This window comes from Galleria mellonella, unplaced genomic scaffold, assembly GCF_026898425.1.
Source record: "Galleria mellonella isolate WM207_F2 unplaced genomic scaffold, CSIRO_AGI_GalMel_v1 utg32, whole genome shotgun sequence".
Lineage (NCBI taxonomy): Eukaryota > Metazoa > Arthropoda > Insecta > Lepidoptera > Pyralidae > Galleria > Galleria mellonella.
Genome location: NW_026442075.1, coordinates 6,858,782 through 6,871,340, shown reverse-complemented (window position 1 = coordinate 6,871,340; position 12,559 = coordinate 6,858,782). Strand labels below are relative to the sequence as shown.

The 12,559-nt window shown below is 28.7% G+C and overlaps 1 protein-coding gene across 1 annotated transcript in view; it reads right to left on the bottom strand.

The window, feature by feature from the left end:
- The window catches only part of LOC113510806 (uncharacterized), a 111,054-nt gene extending 98,744 nt beyond the window's left edge, over nucleotides 1-12,310 (bottom strand). The window contains exon 1 of the mRNA XM_026894342.3: nucleotides 11,878-12,310. The gene's annotated coding sequence lies outside the window, so the exon portion shown is untranslated. The remainder of the gene's footprint in view (nucleotides 1-11,877) is intronic.
- Between the last annotated feature and the right edge of the window lie 249 nt (nucleotides 12,311-12,559).

Genomic DNA, 12,559 nt, shown 5'->3' with positions numbered 1-12,559 from the left:
ATTTCGATTTCCAATGACTAAAAAAACACACTAGCTATGGTTTAAAATGTGTCGACTTATACTTAAAGTAAAGAACACAATAAAGTAGAAAAGTGTTGAGTTTTTGATAACAATTATAATACTGTTACTATTTTACTTTCGTTTTTTTAAATAATGTTAAAAGTAAAAAATATATCAGAAAAATAAATATAGTTATCAACATTGTCGTAGCCACGTTTTAGTGGCAATTTTTTATTATATCAGTTTTTCATTATTTTTAAATATTAATCATTAAATAACTAGCAAAGAAATATAATTTTATGTATATGTTTATTTTTGTTTTATCTGCATTCATTTCGTGAATATTCTACAATCACCAACATTACCGTACATCGAATGCCATAAGGAACTTTTTTTTTTTTTTTTTTTATAAAACTTGCTGCGTCTTGCGGGCGCTGATCCCGTAGCTATGTTGGTTACTTGTTTGGCACCGACTCAAAGTTGGTTAGATTAGATTAGAAGCTTAGTAAAGGCTAAAAAGGTTCAATTTATTTCTTTTTTTTTATTTTATTTGTCAGTTTATTTTTTTTTTTGTATAAAATTTCTTTTAAGGATAACATATTTTATTATTTTTATTATATATATTATGTAACATATTTTATTATATCTATAATAAATTCCCAAAGATGGTTGACGTCAGGCAGGTGGCCGGTCGTAAAATTAAAAACCAAATCTTTTTGTAATATGGACAAAATCATATTACGCCGACCCCAAATTATTGGGATAAGGGTAAGAAGATGATGATTATATCTATAATAAACTTTCTGATTTAAGGAATTTAATATATTGTATATATTTATTTACATTCAGAAGTCGTATGTAAATTAATGTACAGAATAGAAATTTTAAAATATATTTTTTAAAATTTCTATTCTATACATTAATTTATTATTGTTAACTTTAAATTATAAATTCTATTAAATATATTTTAATACTGGCAAGTTCTGGCACACAAAATTTAATTGTGCAAATTCAAGGGAGAGATGCGCTTTTACCGGAGAAAGAGCATTCAGTTAGTGCCTTGAAGTTATAGTAAAATATAAACAGCAGCTAGCGCAATTTCTATATTTTATTAATAATATAATAACAGTATCCATTAAAAGTCTGATTTACTAATAATTTGATATTTAAATTTTACCTATACATCTTAAATATGTGTTTATTCCTCATCTTCTTTTCTTTATCATAATATAGTATATTTCAGATTTTATAATGACCATTAATGAAAATAATCTATGCATATTTAAAATTAGAATGTTGTTATTATAACTTAAAAAAATATGATATAGCTCGCTGATTACCATAATTGTAAACTTATTCTATGTAATATACTTAGAATATACAAAAAATATCCAGTTCAATTCAAACACGTATACTTGCTCATGAATACAAATATTTATATTGAACTAGGATTGAAACCGCAACCTATAAAAGGTGAGGCAATTTGTTCAACTGCTACACTACCCCATAAAAATATATAGAAAACAAATATAAAATATATTAGGTATTTTAAAGTCTTATTAAAGTGTCGGTGCTGAGTGAAACGTGGCACAAACACCCGTAGGCGGCGTCTTATTAAAGTCACTTATTGAAGTGATAATGAAGACGCTGCAGCTCAAGCTGTTGTGAAAGCTTCTACGGGTTGTTTGTATTTCATTAACCTGTATTGTTACTGTGTAGGCGCATTTCTGATTTCTTATAGAAAGTTTGTCAATATTGGATTGAAATTTTAAGAGCATTATCATAGAATATCATACCTTTTAAGCTACTAAAGATGGAGGTTCTTAATTTGACGATTTTCTTTTAAACTGATCGATAATTTAACTAGTGATGCCAGTCCTGAAGTAAATATGTATTTCTTCTGCCAATTTAATTAGGCTTCCTTCCGTATTAATTGTTTTATTTTATAAATATTCTATTGTTTAAATTTTGTGAGAATTTTCGAAATCTTACAACTATTTTCTTATGAATTTGTCACGAACATTTAACTATTGTAACAGTGACGATCAAGCATACGGCTTGTTTAACGATTATTGTAATTAGTAGGAGATATGACAAAACCAGTGGTATTTATTATTATGAAGTACATACATTTATTCTAATGAATTAGTTTTTTATAGTCTTTTGAGAAAGTTCCACCCAAAAGTTTATTTTTTGTGTTGAAGAAGAAATTCCCTGATACATATAGGTATTATACTACAAATATATAACGTTCTATGAACACAGTACACACAAGTAAAAGGCCATCAACAAATAATGAGGGAAAAATTTCACGTAAAATTATATCAAAGTAGCTTGTTTAAAATTTCAAGGTTATACCATGAAATTTTTAATATTTCTCATAGTTATTATCTGAACTAAGATTACAGTTCATATAGTATCAACGTATTTAGAAATGGTTTTAACATATATTTTGTTGCAGGAATTTTCATTCTTACTTTTCTGGAACCGATGTGAAAAAAGGTTATAATAATTTTATCAGGTAATTTTACTAATGCAGTGAAAGATATTATATCGTTAAACATTTAAATACAATGACTTTTTTTTTTCGACAATAATAATAAAAAAGATCTTAAAAAATAAAATATAAGTACATTTCATTTCGTAGAGTTTATCTTGAAATATATTATGTAAGGTTTTCTTTAGCCTAAATCCCTAGACAAGTGGTATTCACATAAATAACTATAGAGAAAAAATAAATAGAAAGATATAATGTGTGTACACGGTATTTATAAATGTTTATACGACATATACATAATTTTTGTAATAACATATACTTTTACCAATCTATGTACAAGTTATTATTAAATTTCACTACCTTTTACTATTTATTAAAATACAATTAAAATTTTATTGCAATATATTCAATAAATACAATACAATAAATACCCTTTATATCTCGAAGTTTCTTTCATATAATATATATGTATGTGTGATTTTTATTGAAATTTCTTTTTCTTTTTGTGTTTGTAATATGATTCAAAGTTCGATATGCCTCTTGGCAAAGACCTCCCATAACAACTTCTATTGTTTTCTGTCGTTTGTAACTCTTTTCCAGTTGTAACCTACAGTTTGTTTATGTTCATCCTCCCATCTTTTGTGTTATCAACCTCTATTTAGTTTCCCGTTTCTAGGGTATCCTTCAGTCAATATTTTGCTCCATTTATCATAAAGGCTTCATAGCATATGTCCAGTCTATCTCCAAGTACAGAAAACCAATTGCCACAAACAACCTAATATTTTTTTAATAAATAATAAAATTAAATAAAGTTAATTTTTTTGTTATGATAATCTACGTCATATTATTTGATACTATAATCTCTACTTATAATATAAATAAATACTAAATTATAGGCATTGAAATTAAATTTAACATTTATTATATATTTTTAGTAAGTAACACCTTTAATAATACACAAAATACCTACAATTTCCACGCTATCGTATATCGGGTTACACAACTTCAATTCCCAAATCGTTATGGGTTCTGTTCGCTGGGAATAAAACGGAAACCCTCATAAAGTGCTTTGTTCTCACACCTATTTGTCCACCTGCCACTACCTTATGAAACTGAATCGAACCTGTGAAATAGAATAGAATTATCATATGATGAAACCAGCGAAGTAACCAAAATGTATTACCAAGATCGGTAAAAAAAATTATGGAAGATTGAAGTAACAAAAAGAAATTTATTGCGAGTTTAAATTTAAATATATTTTTTTTTGATAGATTTTTTTAATTACGAATACAAGTTCGTGTAAAGTAATTTAAGATTTTGTTTCGAAAAAAAGAGAGGTATCAACTTTGATCGTGTTTGCTCCTGGTAAACTTTGTAAATTACAAAAAGAATTAAAAGAGTTTAGAATATTGACCATAATGTTAAGTAACTTATATAATAGGTAACGTAGTTAAAATTCAAGAACCTCTTCCCTTCTGAAAACTTAAACTAAAAGATATATATATATATATATCTATATATATATATATATATATATATATATATATATATATATATATATATATATTATCTCTAATTATATATATAGGCTAGTAGTTGTATTGTTCTATGTTTATTTTAAAAAGAATTAAATAATATTCATTGTCAATAAAGATTACGTTATAATTAAATTATAATTATATTGTGTATGATAGTAATTTCTTTTTTTTATATCACTTGTATCTTGGTGTCTAGATATATATGAAAAAAAAAATGTTAATTGTATTAATAACTATATATTGATAAATGTAATAATAAAAGTCTTAACTAAAATATGTAGCCAAAATTAATATAGAAATTTAGTTTCAATAGTAAATTTTAATCTCTATCCATCTATTATTAAATATAAACTCTCCAGATATCTGGCTTTATCCAAGATGATGGATCGATAGAGTTTATGTCTGCAGTCAATATATTCCTGACAGTTGATTTTAAGCTCGAAGCACCGATGCATTCTATTGTATTATATTTGAAATATATAACCTTGCTAGTGATATTTCTCATTTGTTTGCCTCTTTTACTAGTCATTTGATATTAAAAACAATAGGTAATTAAAGTGTCTCTCTTGGATTTTAACTCCATTCTTCTAAATATTGTTCTTTATAAATAATATTTTCTTTCTTCTCTTTAATTCACACTTCTGTTATTTTTTTATCACAGGTACATATGAACTGAATTCCAATATTCATTTTAAGAGATTTATCGACAGTAATACTCGTATTTCTTTCATCATTATGTAGTAAATTTTAGTTAATTACATGCATTATTTTAATGATTACTTCATTCTCAATACGTACTGAATATTTCACTCATTGTGGATTTATGCTTGGTAAGTTTTTGTTATTATCAGTAAACGGGGTCTCTCAACCCATGTAATTTCGTTAAGGTCCGGCCGGTCACGTACACAGATGTACTTAACTTGCCGTTTCTGCAGACTTTTCGGTCCGTCACCAGATGCGTAATGTTTTGGATGGAGCCGATAGGGCCTTATTATTATTGAAAACTGAAAGTTTAAGTGTGTTTCCGTTAATTGGATTCCTGCTAGTATTTACGAGGCCTGCAAAATCAAATTAACAATTGTAATTTGGATCCAGGTGTGATATCGCCTTCGGTCACATTGAGTAGAGTTATGATAATAATAGTTTATATTCTTCCATTTACCAGGCCTAAGTTTTGATCGGACTGACCTACATTTTAATATTAATAATGAAATTTTTATGTTGTCTGAATTTATTGTACGGACTTAAAATTATATTTAATACAAATATATGAAACAAGTGTTGTGTTTTTATTTTTCTATTTACTTGGTTACAGATTTTGATCAAATTGATCCAAATAATTTATTGAATTATAAAGTATGCTTTACACCATGCCAGGAATTTAATAAAAAAAATTAATTCTAAATATTGAAATATGTTTCCAGATAGTTTCGAGTTTTTATTTGACAGTACTATGAGTATATAAGTATACGTAGATGACTTCCGACAATTCAAATAGTATGTGTTGGATTAATTGCTACAGAAGTACATACTTTTCTTATTACTGATTAACACCATTAGCGTAAACCTATAGCAGAGACAGATTTGTCAATTCATTTCAACCCATTAAAGAAAGTACCATTTATACAATAACATTACACAAATACGCAGTCTCATCTTTTTGGTAAGGTACCAAAAAGATGAGACTACGTATTTATGTAGTTATACAAACCGAAAATTACATCTTTGACAATGGAACGAAAATTTTATAAAAGGCGACGTTATTCAAGCCGAACCCGTGTATTTTAATTGCTATTAATATGAAACTTCAAAGGCTATCCTTTCACAAAAGCAAACGGATATATTAAATGATTTATATAATATAATGAAACAAAACGAAAATAAAAGGAACGATATTTTTATGTGAAACGTAATACAGGACCGCTTTGTTTTCGTTTAATTACTAGCGTGACAAAGGCATCTGATGTGAATGATACTTTTTACAGCAAATATATTTTTAACACAATAAAGTAATGTCAATATATTTTAAACCAGTGATGTTATCAGTGGGAAGCCAATATACTTGCATTATAATTTTTAACTTATCGTTATCATACCAGCTATCTGTCTACTGCTGAACATAGACTTCTCCCATAGACTGTCATAGGGAACAGGGCAGTTTACTATTGAGGGGATTTAGCTAGTAGTTGCTATACTTAGCAGGCGGATTGACAATCCCAGTTTGGTATTGGGTAGTGTTTTTAAAGGGACACTGTTGTTATTCCTCAACCATTAAATTAAGTTCTCTTAGTCGCCTTTACGACACCCACGGGAAAGGAAGGGATGGCCCATTCTATGCCGGGATCACACAGCAATTTCTGCTTATACTTTATAACTTTTCGAAAATAAGTACCTTCTTTAATAAAATTATTTATATTTTACGTATAAATTTCACTTCTATACAGAAGGATTTTATTTTGCCATATTATAAATTTCCTTGTTTCATTATATAATTACAAATGTCAAGAAATACTTGTGATTGCTATTAGGAATTATAGTCGTGAGTATATTTATTATTATTATTTTGCAAATATTTTTTTTTATACAACTCAAAACGGCAAACAAGCCGACGGCCCACCTGATGGAAAGTGGTAACCGTCACCTATAGACATAAGCAGTACCATGGACATAACAGAGTATACTATTTCACCCATGATACCCCCCACGCGTTGCCATTCCTGAGGACTCAGGTGTTATTCCTCTGTACCCAGTAAATTCACGCCATATCCCACCCTTCAAACCGAAACACAGCCATGCAAACACAAATGCTTCACGGTTGAAACACGAGAAGGACAGAGGTACCCAAGCAATCGACTTTTGTACAAAGTCTCCCTCTGGTAAATATTAATAGTAGCATCAAATACGTACCATTAAAATAAATATAAAGAAGCCTTTATTCTGCGCTTAATATTATACAAAATTTGTGATTTTAATCAATATTGCATGCATACATTTTTTTTTTCACTAAAATAAATTATATATTATAATTGTATTATTATTTTTTTGTAGAATTAATTAATAAAATCGTAAAATTATATTATCAAAATTATATGTTATATATATATATTATTATTTCCATCAAATTAAATCTCGTAGCACAGAATGCCTTGTGGTAAAGGCCTCCTCCAACTTCTTCCAATAATTTCTGTTCCTTGCTGCTCTACTCCAGCGTACCTACTAATACGTACCATTAGTGAACGAAAATTCATTCAATTTGTATAACTGTAGAATATAGCTAAAAAAATATTTGTGGGCATAATATTTATGATTTATTTTACATATGTCTAGGATACCAGACGTCTGGCAATCTCCTGTATAAACAAACCTTGATATTGACTACACATCTACAAATAAAAAGGTACATCGAGTAGCTGGATATTAGATAAACACACCTTTAAGGATCGAATCTTTAGGTAGTATTTATATTTTTACGTGAAGCGTATTTTTCTTTTATTTGGGCGCGATAGTGAAAAGATATTAAATATAAAAATCTAGTTTTTTTTATAGTAAACTAGTAATATTTATGTAAGTTGAGTAAATATATGACAATTTACTATATCTTTCGGATTATATACTTGTACCTATAACATATTTTAACAAAGTTAGGACGTCTCTATTTGATAATCATGCATTAATTTTCAATGTTTAAGTATATATTATTTATTACTATTATCATTTTTTATTACTTTATTTTTAACCATATTTACTTTTCGTAGAAATAATTATTGACTACTATAGCTCGTTCCACGTGTAAGAGTAACGCCCTCTGGTGTGAAGAGATAATGATGGCTTTAATAGTAAAAATATACAGTTGCAACATAGACTTCATCAAATCTAAAAATTAAGTATTTTATATATAATAAACATGTAACATCTAATTAAATATATTGGACACAATTATATACTATCTATATTATATACAGATATATCTACATTATATATAGATACAGTCTGGCGTTGTTTGGTCAATGCTGTGTTTGCGAACAAATATTGCCGCCCGTTTGTTTAGACCTGCCCGGATTCAAAGCTAGAGATACAGATAACAAACGCCAACAATTCTCCAGTGGTAATGTTAGGCTTAATTAAATTGTGAATAGCATGTACAACTCCGTGTACACAATATATTTTAAAAAAATAATTTTGTTTTTTTCAATACCGTTTCTGATTTGTAGAATAATTATTGATAAATAACTAGTCCATTTTGATATTATAAAAGTTACTTAGTGTTGTTTAGATGTTTAATAATTTATCAAACTAAAATAACTGAATACATTTAAAGAAAATTTGTTACATGAGTTAACTTCTATTTTTATAACTTTGAATTAACACAGAATGCTTATAATCTTAGATCATATCAAATGATATGGATATCAAATCTTTAATAGATATCAAATTGTATGTCAAATGTCAAATAATGATAAGCTTGGAATATCATTACTCGGTGTATGTTATATATATATATATATATATTATATATATATATATTTGATTGTGTATATATTATATATGTATGTGTATGTATGTATATATGTTTGTATATGATAATATTTATATAATAGTGCGCCTACCTACCTACCTACCTACCTACCTTTTGTCTTTTCCTCGATGTCCTCTACCCAAAGGTTGTCTGGAAGAGATTGCTTAGCGATAAGGCTGTCTTTTGTATCACTTCTCATTAATATTTACTGTATTTGTTATTTCTCTTTTTACTTGGTGCAGTAAAGTGTAAATAAATAAATAATGACTCAGTTAATTTCATAAATTTTATAAACAGAATTCTACGCTCTGAGTCAAGTTGATTGAAACACATAATTTGAAAGGGTAAAGCCCTAAAGACGATAAACAGGGATTAACCTTGCTAGATGTGTTCACCACATAGGTTTACTTGTTTTGAGACTTGTGAGAAATTATGTCAAATGTTAATCAGAAAATTGTATGAAATGTATAATTTAAAAGAACACATTTGCGAAACACGAAATATTTAATTAAAGAAAACAAATAGAGTTTACTGAAGTTATTGTGTTACTAAGAACTTGATATTAAATTTAATATTCTTGTTTAGTTTATCAGATGTTTATTTTTTCTCTTCTTTTCGTCTTTTTTGCAGTTGTCTCTCTGTCTCTGTCCAAAAGAATGGTCTAAAGATAAGTATCAGTCAGATTCTATACATCATCTTTATGTTCAATAGTTATGACTTGGACAGTTCTCCTAAAAGTCTATATATTTAAAGGAAATAGTAATAATCAAATATACCATATACACAGCACTGTGTATGTATCCCGTTAGTGACGTACTTTGGCTCAAAAATTTCAGGATTACTAAGATCACGGGATTTTTTTTTATTTAAAGTGATACGAATGAAGCGGTCAAGCTATATCTATTGTTTCATTCTACTGATTCAATTTTCTGTTGTTCTACTCCATTATAAAATTCATGCATGAACATTTTCTGAACCTACTGATATAATAAGATGCAGTAGTCCCTGTATATATTTTTTTGTATACACATTTTTCTTTTTATTTATTATTTATTTATTTTCTGCCATTATATATGTATGTATAATTAAAGTGGTCTGGTAAAACGTAGCAAGCCAGGCCCCCAAAAAAAAAAAAAATTAAAATTTGTGAAAACGAATATACAAAATAAAATGTGTGTGTGTGTGTGTGTGTGTGTGTATGTGTGTGTGTGTGTGTGTGTGTGTGCGCGTACGTGTGTGCGTACGTGTGTGCGTACGTGTGTGCGTGCGTGTGTGCGTGTGCGTGCGCGTGTGCGTGTGCGTGTGCGTGTGCGTGTGCGTGCGCGTGTGCGTGTGCGTGTGCGTGCGCGTGTGCGTGCGTGTGTGTATGTGTGCGAACGTGCGTGCGTGCTTGCGTTATAATAAGATATTGAAATAACAATATATATTTAGTAGTCCCTTTATATATTTTTTTGTATACACATTTTTCGACAGTTATTATCTTACATAGCTTAAATAAACATGAAGTAATCGAGAGATCAAAAATATAGTAATGCAGTATAAAAGTACCCTCAAAGCAGATTACCGGTGTACAAGTTGTTCCGTTTACGAATGTTCCAATTTCGTAACCGGATGTGTTTTGTTTCATTTATATGATCTTGTTATTTGTAAACGGATATAGAAAATATCCGTATGTACCGTTTCTGGTGCGAACTTGTTGAATTACAAAGGAAACTAGATACTACGTTGATATTTTCACTACAACAATGTGTATGCGGGTCTTATCGAAAAGTAGTAAATGGATCAGGTTTTATATTCTGCATACAAATGGGCAGGAGGAAAGGAATATTTTGTTTTTTGCTATCTTACATATTTTACAAATAGATTTATATACAAATAGATATTTTTGTTATTATATAAAAGTACTTCAAAATTGTGTAACCAATATAATAATACAGATAACAAATAATAATAAGAAAATAACTGGTTGTTAGTAACCAGCCATATTATATTATTATTAAAAATAAGTAGCCATTTTTTAATGAATAGTTAAAGAAAATGTTAGCTAATTAAGTTATTGTAACAAAAAAAAGTGCTCCTAAACTTAAGATATTATAGTTTTTACTCTATTATTTTAGTTACTTCAGTTCTTTTTTATTATTTAGTTTCTCTAAAATAGCTTACAGGGTTAAAATATCTAAACTGACACAAACCTAATCTAAAACGACCAATTCGAAGTTGAATGTTCCAATTAAAAAGGACCATAAAAAGGACAATTAAAAGCTTTTGAGGTAAAATTGCCATCATTTATGACCGTTACCAACAGTGGTTTCAAATAATAATACCAATTGTTTTTCGATAACGTCATTTTCGACATTCGGTTGTATCAGTGTCCAGACGCTGGTGATGATCTTACAATGGATGCGACGTTAATTGCCTGTCAGAGACACAAGGTTTAGCTCGTTTATTCTCGTAGCTATAGAGTAAACTCTATAAGCAAAAACATCTGTAAGTGTACTCGAAGTTTACATTTAATATTGATTTTATATTGTAGACTGCCATTCACTGCCTCAGTATTTTTTCAATGATAATTGAGTAGATATAAAATAAAATGTTTATTAAAATGCCTCTATTTCAGGGTAAATTACATGTTATTAAACTTTTTGGAAGTCTAAATTTATTTACTGTTCGAGATATTCATTTAAAAATGCCTATTTAAAATAATAGTCAATATAGTAAATTATTAGTCTGCATGTTATTATAAATAAAAAGTATCCATTCAATTAACATAATTTTCATCAAACGTATGTATACCGATAATCCAATTAAGTCAACCTATAAAAAAGTTATGCACACAAAGATACCTATGCAAATACAGACGAAGGCTGCAAGCTTAAAATTATAGTATACATCAATATTTTGTTTACTGCAGTAATCTCGTTTCGTACTATTGACGTAAAACTACTATTTCTAGCTAAAACCTTCGCTTTAAAAACAGAAATATTTGGACTTTCTACGGTAATCTATAACATAAAGGAGGAAATTAGTATTATATAAGTATGGAAGTCGCACTAATTGAATATTCATGTACACAATACTATTTGCATACGTAGAATTTGAATAACTTTAATAATTATATAAATATCTGATTAAAATGTTTGAAATTATAGGCGTCAAATGAAAGACATTTCTTTCGCTGTGTTAACCGTTCATAAAATAAGATAATAATAGATAAGATAAACTAATAATCGTCTGGCAACGGTTATTAGTGGACTGTATGAAAATTATTACGATGATGGTAGGTAAATAATGAACACAAGAGGACAATGAAGGTGGAGACCACTGACCTGAAGCTTTGTAGTTAGCAGAATTCGGTTCTGGCTTTAGGCTTCCCAGAACTTCTGGCTCGTTTGAATTTACCCTCAGATCCGGGTTACCTACCCACCGCCTTGAACTGACCAGCAGTGCAATGCCCTCCTCTCAATCAGCCTCTTGGTTATGTGTTATATAATTAAAAGCGATACGAAACGATATATATTGATTTATACGATATTCGCGGCAATATATGCACGTGCGCAATAATATTCGAAAACAAGAACGACGACAACGAACTCACGTTCTACCGACACTTTCGATAACAATAGACAAGACTTTTTTTTTCTTTTTTACGATATTGTTGCCAGGCGAAATTTATTAAAGCTACAATTCTTAACACGCTATAATTTAGATTAACAAATTATTAAATGCGCTGGCACGGAGAAAACAGTGAGCTCGTATCGACGTTGACAGAACAGATACTGTCTAATCGAATGTGATTTTTAGATGATAATAAAATATTTTAAAGTGATAGCCTATCTATAGTATTTTTTTTACGATATTAACAACCAACCAATACGTAATAGTAGGTAAAAATATAGCCTGTGGGTCGTCGTTACAAGTTTCATAAACATTACTTTGTTAAATTTACTCTTTACTTCAATAACAACACACAAAATGCGATAACCGAAAAACAATATAGCGGTTGTGTTT